This window comes from Sinohyriopsis cumingii, chromosome 4 (assembly GCF_028554795.1).
Source record: "Sinohyriopsis cumingii isolate HCF-2022 chromosome 4, ASM2855479v2, whole genome shotgun sequence".
NCBI classification, from domain to species: domain Eukaryota; kingdom Metazoa; phylum Mollusca; class Bivalvia; order Unionida; family Unionidae; genus Sinohyriopsis; species Sinohyriopsis cumingii.
Genome location: NC_142964.1, coordinates 50,630,914 through 50,645,778, shown reverse-complemented (window position 1 = coordinate 50,645,778; position 14,865 = coordinate 50,630,914).

Here is a 14,865-nt window from a genome sequence, read left to right as displayed (position 1 = left end):
GAGTTAGTGGATTTTCTGTCTTATTAAACACGTTAATATTATTAATCCTTGATCGTTTCTGCGTGGATTAAATATAGGCCATTCTATATAATGGGGGGGGGGGGGGCGCGTCAAGCGTACGTACGCAGGTGTGGGTGAGGAAAAGTACGCAAATGTACAGGGGAGAGGGGTCAAGCTTTGCCAGATTTTTGCGTACGTACTAAATAGATGGCCCCTTACAATACACATCACAAATAAACCGCATGTTGACAAATCATTGAACTCAAACTATTTTCAAATTGCCCTTATCTTTCTGCTAAATATTCCTAATTTTGTGCGGGTGGGACACGTGAGAGGCTGGGTATATTTACATCAGCGAAATGCTCGCCATTCCTTTAGATTTAATTTAAATGGTTAACGCGCCGGGCTCACAACTGAATGGGTGTGGGTTCGAATTCCACTATCCTACGGTGGATGTGTCCTTGGGCAAGGGACTTTATTCCATTTGCCTCGGCATTTACTATATCTAATTTACTTGGTCCACTTAACCTAGGTCAATATGAACAAAAGTTACAGAAAGCAAGCCTAATATAATGAAAGAACTAAACACATTACATCAGAGATCGTCCCTTTACCACTTATGATGAGCTCTTGATCTTTCTCTGCCAGCTATGCCATCATCATTGCGATCATTGTAAATCAATACGGTAGAAGTTGATTGAAGCAAAATAGAGTGAAAATGTGGTTGTCTGATAGAATTCCAAGGTGGACTCTTAACATCCCGCTTAAGTGCTTCAATTGTGACGTCGAAATACTGTACCTTATTCAGCAGTATTTAAAATCGATTCGAAATCACCTTTAATGACAAGTTAATTAGTTTTATCTGGATGGGGCTATTATTAAGAAGATAGTTCCATTTGTTAGTTCAAGATAAGGCAAAATAATGTTGCGAAATAATCCCCCTAGGGCAGTTACCGAGTTCCTTTACGCAAATGGCAATTTACGAGATGCACTCAGACCCGGAATACAACCAGGCGTCACAAGCTGGTAGCGCTTGACTGAAATAGAATTCTTAGAAATCGGTTTAATTATTTTGTTGTAAATTATACATGCATTTTAAGAAGTAAAATCTATGCAAAAATCACAGAAAGGAAGAAAGTAGTATCTACGTTAAAAAACAGATCAAGTTAGGGCTGATAAAAGCGAGTAAGATTTATTCTGTATTTTATTTTGAATGATACGGTAGATATATCGATTTAGATGATGCGTTATCTGTACTGAGCAATATCGATTATAAGAAAATAATCAGAAAGTTTTTGATTGATTAAGCAAGTGACTACCAAATGGAGCAGAGAGAGAGTACATCCAAAAGCAAACAACTCGACATCCACGAATGTTGCTCATCTTGCTCATGTCCAACGCACAATAAATGTTCGCAATTTAGAAAGGACGCAGACCATCTCTAAGCAAATACATTTGGAAAACATTTTTGGTTTGATTGTCTGTATTAGAAATTTGCAAATTTGACAATAGAAGGTTTTGCTCAGGTTATATCCTAAAACTGATTAAACATACTTTTAGAGACTTAAACGTTTACCATTATACGCCGACAAAAGTTTTTACATACTTAATCTATCCTCATATTTTAAGTTTTTTGAAAGTTTTTTTAAATCTTTGAAACGGCACAACTAACATTTTTAAAAAAATACAAATGAATATCCAAGAAATTAAGTCACCTTTATTTGACACAAAAGAACATCCTATTTCTCATCAGGATAAAAAAAATGCCCAGAATGTGCGAATGAATGAAACTTTGCTAATTTACAAATTAGCAACATTTTAATAATTGGTCACGTGGTACCTGGGCGAAGATATCATCACGGGAACAAAAGTAGCTTTACAGTTTATCTTTTGTATTTTGCATGTGAAAAGGAACACGAACATGTTGCAATGTCTGCGTTTTATTGACATTTAAATGTCCAAAGACTGACAGATATGTTCTTATATATTTTTCCAATTATGATCAACGTTTTGTCGTGTTGCAAGATTTTAAAATACTGTGCCTTGAAGCTTTTATGAGATACGATCGTGATGTCATTTTATTTAGAGCACGCAAATTGGATTGTAAAATATCGATGAATAACAAGATTACAAACAAGGTATTCTGCTCCTTGGTAGATTAACAATAATCATGCCCTCCGAACCATGTTTCCATGATTTCTTGAAAACACTGAACTTATATCGAGTGCTTTTCAAGTGTTCTTGACATCACCAAATGAGTTGCTGACCTATTTTGGCAATGCTCATTTTTGTACACTGAATGAATGAAAATTCGACGAGTGTTTCCGTAGCTCAGTAAAAACAACGTAAATAAGATTACAATACTTTAGCAGTAATAATACAGAAATCTTCGAAGACGAATTGCTATGCCAGCATCTAATGTATGGTACATTTACTGGATCTAAGAACGGTAAACTAATGCAAGCATTTGTTCTGGTTTGGACATTTACAAAGCTTGATCAGTGTGTGTGTGTGTTTAGATTTTTGACGTAGCTTTAATAATGTTTCAGTCATATCGTTACGATGTCTGCAGTGTGGTAGTTTATAATGATGCCTTGAACTGGGGCAACATGCAGTAGACAAGTATCATTATGTCCCACCTAGTCACATTATCCTGACACCAGCCCTACCAGTCCTGACTTTAACCTCTTAATGTTGAGCGCCAAGTGAGACAGCTGCTAGTACCATTTTTATAGCCTTTGGTATGACTCGACAGGGTTCGAACCCGCGACCTCTCGCATCTGAGGCGGATGCTTCAACCACTTAGGCCACCGGAGTGGTCGTACAGTGCGGAAGAAAAATGGCCAGGTTAAGATATTTAACGATTTAACGGAACGTTAGAAAAGCTGTTTCGTCCTATTTTATGTGCAGAGATCGCGCGATTGGGACCGAGATTTAAATGCGATTTTATTCGGGTATTGCGAGGAACCACAGGAAAGCTCGGAATTTTAGTTATTCGAGTTGATATTAAAACAATTCGTGATTATATGCGGATAATGCGCGAACTGTGGTCGGGTCATGTCGTGGTCAAGGAGTTAAAATGACCTATCAATATTTTATGAGAAAGTTTTTCTCATATAAGTCTTAGCAGTGGTGTTTTCCATGACTATATATATATATATATATATATATATATATATATATATATATATATAGAGAGAGAGAGAGAGAGAGAGAGAGAGAGAAAACAAGAAGAAGAAGTTCAGACTCCCTTTAGGCAGACAACTTTGCCACATCAGCGCTTGGAACTTATAGCTTAGTCAGTCAGAATTTTAGGAATCGTCTAATTCAGCAACTTACACAACTTAGTGAATTTTTTTATTGCTGACTTTGCGATACAACGGAAATGTATAGTGCAAGAGAGTTTTGCTTTTTGCTCATAAGGGCGCAATATTTATCAAATAGTATATAACTGTAATACCGAAATAAATGAATTAAACCTCAATATATTTTAATAGAAAATTACTTTCAACATATTTTTTTAAATAAAATACTTTTAATACAATTTAGAGAAAATTTCAATCTTATTTTACTAAACAATTCGGTCCTAATAAATATGTTGTCGACTTGTCCGAAAGATCAGAGAGTACGTGTCAGATGGCACACGACGAGCTTACAAAGTCGGGTCGTAAGTTTGAAAAAATAATGCAACCGCGGAATGCGAAATAGGATATTCGATGTACTTGATCAAGCGAAGGGCCCCGAGTGGCCGAATGGTCTAAAGCGCTCTCCGTTACGGATCACTGCCATCTCACCTCTGTCTGCGTGGGTTCGAGTCTCGGATTCGGCCAATGTGGGTATGTGAGAAAGCTTGCCAGTAGCTTCTCGTGGGTCGGTGGTTCTTTTCGGGGTTTTCCCGGGTTCTTCCTCCATTAATACTGGCCGCCATGTATAGCCTATCGTGTGCTGAAAAATGTCGTTAAACACTACTACAACAACTTGATCAAGCGTTGGTGCCGACTAGTGAGAAGCTAGTGGTCAGTTGGAAACAGCCGTGTGTAGTCAAGCAGGGGTCAGAGGTAGAGGAAACGATATTAAAAGGGGTTCTGAATGCAGTAACTAATGCATCGTAGACATATCACGTGGCCTAAATATGGAGGACCCCGATGGTGGGAAAATAAGGAATAGATAAAGTCAAGCACCTGTTCATATTCACGTGAAGGTCAGCATCCAAAAATCACAGAGATTTTGAAATGAGTGTCGAGTCGTGTTTACAGATAGACCATCTCATAATAATTTGATCAGAGTTAACCAGAATACATATACAAACTCTAAATACCTATACAAACTCTAAATACGTATACAAACTCTACATTCCTTATCTTTAGATGCAGAGTCGCGTTTACCTTTTAGTGTACGGGAGACCTTCGTTGTCGAAGGAAGTAAAAGCTGGACTTGTGATTAAACCCTAAAATTCCCCTTATTCGTCCCCTGTGGTACCCATCATAAAGAAAGAAGGAATGAACCTTTTCATAATTTGCCAATTGAATAAAATTACCGTGTTCAATGCTGACGCATGTCAGATATCAAGGGTTTGCTTTCAAAATTGGCAGGTCATCAGTATATTTCGAAATTAGATCTCACCAAAGGATATTAGCAGGTACTCATCGCTGATGATGCCCGGGTACTAACAGCGTAAAGTCATATCTTTCCGTTTGGTTAACGCTCGGGTGTCTTGGTTTTGTCTTTTGCGGAAACTTCAAAGGCAAGGAAAACCTGGACAATCTGTTGATTATATTCTGATACATTTACACATACCTGGGAAGAGCATATTAGCGTCTTCATCAGCCTGTTCAACGAACTACGCAAGATCAATATAACAGCGAGACCCATGAAGTACAGTATCGACTGTTCTAACGCGAAATACCTTATCATCTAGCATGTGGGGCATGACAGTTGAAATCACACTCTCACAAAACTGAAGCGAGCACAGAGACTTCTAGACCGCAAACCAATAAACAGGTTTGATTAATCCTTTCGTGTGTCAGCATTTCGAATTTCCTCCTCCTTTACAATGTTTATTGGTATCAGACACAATTTCCTCCGCGGTCGCGCTCAAGCACGCGCCATCAACTTGCTCCAGCATATATTCATATCAGCCATCAAACATTTGTTTCTTTAATCCCCCCCCAAAAAAAATTTCTTAAGCTAAAATATTATAGCAAAAGCAAAAAAGATTTTAATTTAAACTAAGTTATTTTTGCTTCAGCTACAATCGACTCCTGTTTAAGTTAAAAGGCATAATTTAGACAGGCATTCCACGCCATAAAAAAAACTGTATACCGCAAAACGCAAATGGAGAATATTTTATCGCTTTATCCCAGCAATGTCTCAAGCACTCAAAATATCATCTGGTATAGTTCAATGATGTGATGCGTGTCATAAATGTCTGCTATCGTTCGAAACGAAAAGACTACTGACTTTGCTGATTCTCAATAGTCCTGTGGAAAAAGAAGCGTGAAAAGGATTTTAATTTTTTATGCAAATGAGACGTTGTAGACAATCAATCGCCGTGCAAACAAATAAGCTTCTACAATATCGGCATTTATATTGAATATACAAACTAATAATGATAACAATCCTCACAAAATTGATTTTATTTGTTATTTAAGAAAAATGAGCATAACATAAAAGCGGCTGTCGGATTTCATTGATGGAAGAGCAGCAGTGCTTCAAGAAAAACATTAACGAGCAGCCACGATACCTTTATACTCAAACCAAAGACTCGCATTTCTTTTTACTTTTTTCATTCTTCATATTATTCACCATTTCATATGCTAAAATATTTATTATGCACGCGAAGTTACATGTAAGGATCAGGAGGTTAGAGATTGTACAGGTATAATTTCTCAAAGATATTGATGTTTAAATATTTGAAACAACACAGTTTGCTTTGCGTTTCAGTCTTCTCTCTCTCTCTCTCTCTCTCTCTCTCTCTCTCTCTCTCTCTGTCTCATGCATAACGGACAACACGCGTGAAAATCTATGGAGTGCGAGAGAAGAAAAATTGGAGCTTGATGAAACGCTTGAAGTTGAACTTACACCAAGTTCTTTATTGGATAGTCGTATCAGTATGTGTACAGTTTAAATGGGGTTTATCTTCCATGTTGACAATAGCAAATTGCGACAGCCTGTCTAGACTGTATTGTAAGTTTCTTTGGTTAGGAATGACACATTTAGCAACCTATTTAAACCATCTCATCAAATATTAAAATGTCTGAAGGTCGCTCCCCCACCCTTTCTCATTGTGTTGGTTGGTCAAACATCATACTAATCAACCATATAGATGGACTATGATAAAAGTAACTTTATGGTAAGTCTCCTCAAACCCCGCCCCCCCCCAACCCCTCCCCCCCTCTCTCTCTCTCTCTCTCTCTCTCTCCTGTATCATGCAACAATGTCTCTGGACCGATTAATGTTGGTAAAATTTACACACTAATCGATCAACAGAAATGGAAAAGAAAGAGATATAGAGGATAAGAATATTCTTATGATAGGTTCACGAGAACTCTCAGTCGATAGGAAAGCGGATTTTAAATTAGAAATATAGTCCGAGATTCCTCTGACCCTTGCCACCCCATTTTTGATATTTGGATATGTATGTACCCAAACATATATGTCCAAATATCAAAAGTGGGGTAACAAGGGTCAGAGGAAACTCGGACTATTAGAAATATAAATTAAATTCTATCATCAAAAGAAAGAGAAAAGCGCTTATCCATTGATAGGTTTGGTTTGGATAGATGATGATGCTAATCATGATGATGATTCTATTATTATTATTATTATTGGCATATTTAGTTTTTATATTTATGCCGATCTACCCATGATCTATTTCTCAGCCACTGTCTTGAATTTACTCTACTCTTCTTTCGTTCTGTTAGATGTATTAACACCGATTGTCGGCCAAAAAAAAAGGAGAGCAAGAACGTTAACGTGCATCGCACCCGCTGTAGCGGTTTTAACTGATACTTATTCGATCTGAGTACATGGATGATACTCTGTGATGTAGCAATGATCTACATCCATTATAGTTTCCTAGAAATTACAGCTGGTTATGAATTAAATTATAATTAGTTTATCCTGAGACTAATTATTTAAGCATCTGGTTCTTTTTATGTATAAAATATGGTAAGAATAATTGATTTATTTACGTATTTTATTTATTTATGTATTTTATTTATTTATCTATTTATTTATTTATGTATTTGTATTTATTTTTATAGTTGATTTATTTATACCCATGAAGCAAATTACGGTATTAAAAAAGCCATTAGAGGGAATACAACCAGTGTTTGTAGGATTACTGAGGTAAACATTAAGACATGTTGGATATATTCAGGTTTGTATAATCCCTAGATCCTAATCAACTTGACTAATTCTTTTTCTTTAAAGTCCAACTAACTTTTGGTCTCATTTTTAAGATTTTGGTCGAGTTGAGAAAGTTTTGCTGAAGAAACTGCTTCAAAGATTTTTTTATGCATATGTTTAACTTAAGGATCTACCGTCTAATTCTGGTCCTAAATCTAAGGGCGCCACCCCACCCCTGCCTCCCATCCATAAAATTCTGACTGAAAATCCCAGGTCACTCTCCTACAGACCCAGGCTTGCGAAGCAGTCCTGACCCCCCACCCATTTGTAACAAGCTATATAATAAAATCCCAGCGCCTATCACCCCAATTTTACTAAGCATGATAAAGTTTGCTAAATGCCCATCTTGCAGCCGAAAGCATCTTCCCGTGCATAAGACATATGAAAAAAACAACTTAATCACTATGGACAGCCCCATCTTAAGCATCACCAAGAAATGAATTTAATTAATTAGATCACAGCATCACGAGTTATAAAATATCACGATAAATGTTCTTTTACCATGCTATGATGCAAGCTATTTACTTGATAAAATCACTACTTGACCTTGTCTAATTTGAAGCGTATTAAGTATTTAATATCATTCTGGTTTGGAATCAAAGAGCTATTTTAAGTTTTAATAAAGGTTTATTTTTTGTTTTCTGCATCTATTAATGACTGTTTGCACTACATCATTGTCATTAAAAATGTTTTCCAAGACCTTTTATCTTTCGTGCAAAGTTCTACAAATAATCTAGCAATTTCCAGAAGACCTTTCATGACAGAATTATACTTTTGTACTACCACCCATACAAGAATATTTCATAATGCAAAACACAGAATGCAAGTGATTTAAATTTGTTGTTTTCATTTTCTTTAAACCATCTACACTCCCATAATCGTCTATATGAAACAAAGTATTAGTTTTCTGGTATACACTAATATGAAATTCGAGCCATTTGTCTAATTTATCACCAGGATCTAGTAGTATCAAACGGTACATGAAAGGTAGTGTTCTGTTGTAAACCTTCTCGTACATATGGCTTATGCAGATAATTATAATAAAATAAAAATACAAATTTAAATTCTGTTTTACTCAAATCTACTGCAAGTTTTGTCTTTCGACAATACGCCCTTGATTTCGTTATTTATGAGGTTCATTTTGGCACAATCATTGACTGTTCAATCACGTTATCTGGCTTCGCCGTGTCTGGAAGAAAATATATTTTAATTGTTTGTTCTGAATATTTCCCCATGCATATTAATAGAACAAATAATATGTTGTGTACATCTTCGTTTCCTTTTCTGTTTATCTGTTGGTGTATTACTTGTTGAAGAGTTGCTAATATATGCCCTGTTGCCTGCAGTCTATAATTGTGTGTGTTTATCACGTCATTCCATATATATATATATATATATCAGTATTAAAAAAATTGTTTACACTAGAATTACTAAAATGAGTGTCTTTTTTGTTGTGCATTGGAAATAAATTACATACTTCCGTAAATTGTTGATCTATCTTTACGCTTGTACATAAAACGTGTTATATAATCCTTTCCCGGTAAGTATTACCTTTCTGGATCCGATTCTCTCTCCTTTCTGCACATTGTTAAATTTCCTGTGAGACTCATTCTTTGTGCATCAAGTATTACAATTGTCAATTATCCGTTATATCAACGATCTTCTTTCTTATGGTATAATCATGAAGGAAAGAAATTCCATTTCTGTACGTATCTCACTGACACTGCTAACCACGAGACTTTAAACGTCATGAAAATGTTGCCACCATTCAGTTTAACTGATTTGTTTGCCTGTGAATAAACCTGTATATGAAAGGATAAAAAGCAAAGGAAAAAATCCGTCTGGTCCAATTACAATTTTTTTTAAAAATCAACCTTTGTATAACCAATTGCAAGTGTTGATTACGTTTTATGCTAGTTGGGGTATATGTAGTGTAGTTATGTGTTAGATTAATATGCTCATGCCGAGTCGTGGGTTCGAACCCCGGCCGAGTTATAGCAAAGACTTATATAAATGGTAGTAACAGCTGCCTCGCTAGGCGCTCAGCATTAAAAGGTTAGTGTTAGGACTGGTCGGCCTTGTATCATGATATATGTGACTGGGTGGGACATCAGACTACATGATGCCCCAGTGCTTTACATCACTATAAACTGCCACACTGCAGACAAAGTAGTGATATGACTGAACATTTGTTAAGCTACATTTAAAATATCCAAATCCAAATCTGGAAAAAATCAACCATTGATATTGTCCTTGATTCATTCTTATAGATTATATAGTATAATAAATTGTTTTCGAAAATAATGTTGTTATAGTTTGAAGTATTGCAATAACAAGCTGCAAAATGTAACGAAATATGTAATTTGCTATATCTGTTTTATCAGATTTAAACAAATATATTTTTTCAGCCTGTTTTCGCACAGCAATATAATTTAACATTGTCGCTATGTAACCTGGCCTCGCCATTGAAGTAGTTGGAACCCTGATTAATAATTCTGACCTCCCCAGTTACGTTCAACGCCATTTTCAGCACAGGATAGGTTAAATATGGCGGCAAGTATAGCTGATCGAGGAAGATTCCGGGAAAACCCCTGGAAGTACCATCAACCCACGAGCAACTACTGGCAAGCTTTCTAACGTATTCGCACCCAAGCAGACAGGTGAGATGGTAGTGCTCTGGAACTGTGAGCGCTTTAGACCACTCGGCCACTTGCATCCACTCCTTCCCTGTTACGTTATTCCAAACATTTGTTGCATTCCCTAAAAAAACATCTTAAATCCATTTCATTATCGCATATTGCTTTAATACTCTTGGATTATTAACTCGATAATTAATATACACTATTTTTGAACTGGATTTACTTAACTATGTTTAACTCTTGGAGGATATGTGCTCAACCCCGTCCTCGTCGAGGATCCTTTTCAGGTTAATTTGTGTTTAGATTATACATGTATGAAGCACACTGCTATGGAAACAACTTAGATACCAAGTAAAAATTATTGTAGTCTATTTTAACACCATCACGTCTGGATGACATTTGCCTGGATCTGTCATTATATTTTTTAATTTTTCTGCTTTTGCTTTTATAAATTCTTGTGAATGTTTTCCAATTTCAATTGCAACGAGTAATTTTCATCCTTTGCAAAGCATACCTTCTCTGGTCATCTAGGAACATCTGATGTTTGTTGAGTATTACTTTCAAGAACTTGGTCGCTTCGCTCTCAGCGTTTCTGTTATATGGCAAAGAAATTAACGCTTTACTAATCATTTATTCAAGATAGCTTCAGATAATTATCAATTATGTTTTTTTTTCTTTCTCGAATTAAAATATATATAAACACTAGTTGTACCTACAAAGTTTCTTACATAATTACGTCTTGGTTTTCTCAAATTTAAGAGTTACGAAACCAGCATGAAAACAATATAAATTAACTGAGAAAAATATTGATTCTAGAAATAAGAAACAAACAAACAAACAAACAAAAATTACCTACAAAAATCTATGACTTGAGGGGGACCAAATACTGTAATGACGACCTTGTTAAAGAACTGCGCGTGGTAGATAATATCTTTGACACAGCGTTCTGTATTGTTTTGCCATAGACTGGCTGGCGAGCGATGTAATTGTGCCTGCGTGTAATCTTAAATATTTTCCAAGGCAAGACAGCAACCAGTGTTTGTTTGTTTGTTTGTTGTTGTTGTTGTTGTTTTGTGTTTTTTTTTGTGGAGGGGGTCTGGGCACCTGCTTGCAATAACAACTACAGTATCATAAATAGCTCGTGGCTGGCTCTCGACATCAACAAAAACGTAGCGGTGATGTATGTGCATTTCCGTCTTCAAATTTGATGAGCTCTGCCTCGATCTATTGACCCAAGTCAACGAAATCGTCATACTCGCCAAAGAAGCATAGAGTGTCAATGACTATTTGATCCTTCATGTATTTACGGAAATTCCTATTACGAAATCTTCTGTCATAGTCTGGGTAAAATCATTGTTGTTACTGCGAGCACTTGCACAAAAAAGAACAACAACAAAAAAAAACCCACTGTCGATCAGCTTGTCATAGGAAGCAAGTACTGAGACCTCTAGCCAAGATAATGTTTGCAATACATAATATTCATTTTCTTTTACAAACGTTTCATAACAAAAAGACACACACACACCCCCCAAAAAAAAAACAAAATACAAAAAAAAACAAAACAACAAAACACAACAACAAACAGGCTGAATAATTAGGTGACTGGCCCAGGGATCGATACTTTAGGGTAATAAATTAATGGAGCTGTCCAGGACCTAAGGATTATATATATATATATATATATATATATATATATATATATATATATATATATATATATATATATATATATATATATATATATATATATATATATATATATATATATATATATACATACATACATACTGCCGAATTAATACAAAAGCAACAACAGCAATAATAATAATAATAATAATAATGATGGTGATGTCTGTGTGTGTGTGTGTGATTTAGATTTTTAACGTAGCTTTAACACTTTTTCAGTCATATGGCAACAATGTCTGCGGTGTGGCAGTTTATAGTGATGTCTAGTACTGGGGCATCATGCCGCAGACATGTAGTCTGATGTCCCACCCAGTTGAATTGTCCTGACACCAAGCCATACTAGATTCTTAAATGCGTTCACCGGCAACTGCCGAATTAATGCAAAAGCAACAACAGCAATAATAATAATAATAATAATAATAAATAAATAAATAAATAAATAAATAATGATGATGATGATGATGTGTGTGTGTGTGTGATTTGGATTTTTAACGTAGCTTTAACACTTTTTCAGTCATATGGCAACAATGTCTGCGGTGTGGCAGTTTATAGTGATGTCTAGCACTGGGGCATCATGCCGCAGACATGTAGCCTATGTCCCACCCAGTTGAATTATTCTGACACCAGGCCGACCAGTCCTAACACTAACCTCTTAATGCATACCTACATACCTACATCCATGCATGCATGCATGCATGCATACATACATACATACATACATACATACATACATACATACATACATGCATGCATGCATGCATGCATACATGCATACATGCATACATACATACATACGTACATACATACATACATACATGGATACACGCATGCTTAACGGTTAGTGTCTGATTGCTCACCGTTACAGATCAGTACCACATCACCTGTCTGCGTGGGTTCGAGTCTCGGGCTCGGCCAATGTGGATATGTGAGAAAGCTTTCCGGTAGCTTCTCCAGGGTCGGTGGTTCTTTCCGGGGGTTTCCCGGGTTCTTCCTCCACCATTTGTACTGTCCGCCATGTATAGGCAATCTTGTGCTGAAAAATGGCGTTAAACCCTACAACAACAACAGCGTCTGACTGTCTATTAGAAGGGTTCGATCCTACCTCAGGTCAGCCACCATGGTGTCCTACTCTTAAGTCGCTTTACTCCAGTTGCCTAGGTACTATAAATCCCTCCTGTGCAACTGTGGTGTAAAACAACATACTCAAAAGTTTTAAGACATTATGCATGCTTTGTCATCCATCTCACTGGGTATATGTCTTGTTTACCACTAGATGTTAATGCGCGATAGTCTTTTAAACTCAATTTTTTTAAAGATCCCTCTAAAAAGGAGACAAAAAATAAATGCTTTCCTGGAACATTTAAGTTCACTATAGTACCTGAAAACGAGTCTTAGCGTGAACCTAACCAAGAGGCAAGAGGCAGATGGAGTGACGAGTCTATGAACGTACAAGGATAATACCGTATGCTCCTTCTACTGAGTTAATGGGGCATGAAAAACATGGATGTTTGATAATTGATAGTCTTTTTTCTCGTAGCCCATCTGCTTAGTTTTCTTTTTGTTTGCTTGTTTTTTTTTTTGTTTTTTTTTTTTTGTTCTTTTTTGTGGAATTCTATGTAGTGTCATTACTTAATGAACACAGGTTAGCCATGTTTGGCTTGGCCAGGTGTTGTTTAATCTAGATTGTGCAATTCCTTTACCTGTAAAAGCTGACATACGGGCGTCTCCGTTATCTAACCATATTGCATGAACGTATTATTTAAACAAAGACCCGTCAACGTCGAGTCACAATCAAATCCTGGAAACCGAAACGCAAAGTTTCGTTGCGGAGAAAATTATAGGTCCAAGTTAATTCCCTCTTATGACTTCTCCCATCTGAATTCAGGCTAGATTCGTGACCTCTTTTTGAATTGAAGACGAGAAAGAGAGGGCATTTTTATTTTTGTTTGTTTCTATCAAGCAGAGTATCTAAACTGTACATGTATACCATTTCGAAATGAAATCGGAACAGGATGAATGCAAAGTTCTTTCATATCCATTTACTCTTTTGCTTTCTTCCGTCTTTTAGTTTATTGTCATTTTAGCAAAGGGTTAAAAGGGCAGATTTACACGCAATTTCAATTTCAATTACTTTTTTCAAAGTGGGGCCCCGGCTGGAAGAGTGTCTAATGCGCTAGCCTTTACATATCCCTGACATATCACCTCAATAAACCTGTGTTCCAGTATCAGACTCGGTCAACGTGGGTATGTGAGAAAGCTTTCAAATACCATCCCGTGGGTCGGTGGTTCTTTCCTGGGTTGTCCTAGGAACTTCATCGATTAGATATGCTGGTCGCCATGTGTAGCTATCAGATGTTGAAAAATGACCACTGGGCTAATTTCTGGGGGTGAGTGTGAGCACGAGGATATGGGGGGTTGGGGTGCGTTAATTTGAATATGAATAAAGATTGTCAATGGGGACGGGTGTGTGGAGGGGGATGTGTTTTGAATATGAACGGATACTGTCAGTAGGTACAGGGTTTTGGAGGGGAGGGGTATTTCGAATATTAATTGAGACTTTCAGTAGGTACGGGGTTTTGGAGGGGCAGGGGTATTTTGAATATGAATTGAGACTTTCAGTAAGGACGGGGTTTTGGAGGGGAGGGGCATTTCGAATATGAATTGAGACTTTCAGTAGGTACGGGGTTTTGGAGGGGAGGGGTATTTCGAATATGAATTGAGACTTTCAGTAGGTACGGGGTTTTGGAGGGGAGGGGTATTTCGAATATGAATTGAGACTTTCAGTAGGTACGGGGTTTTGGAGGGGAGGGGTATTTCGAATATGAATTGAGACTTTCAGAAGGGACGGGGTTTTGGAGGGGAGGGGTATTTCCAATATGAATTGAGACTTTCAGTAGGGACACCATTGTAGTTTACTTATCTTTACATCTGAACAGTATATGATATTGCGACCTCGTGATGATGATGATGACAGCTATATTATTATTATTATTATTATTATTATTATTATTATTATTATTATTATTATTGTTGTTGTTGTTGTTGTTGTTTTTGTTGTTGCTGTTTATTTGTTGTTATAACTATAGATAACCAAAAAGATTTTGCAAATTGTATTTCCTTTTATGCACAG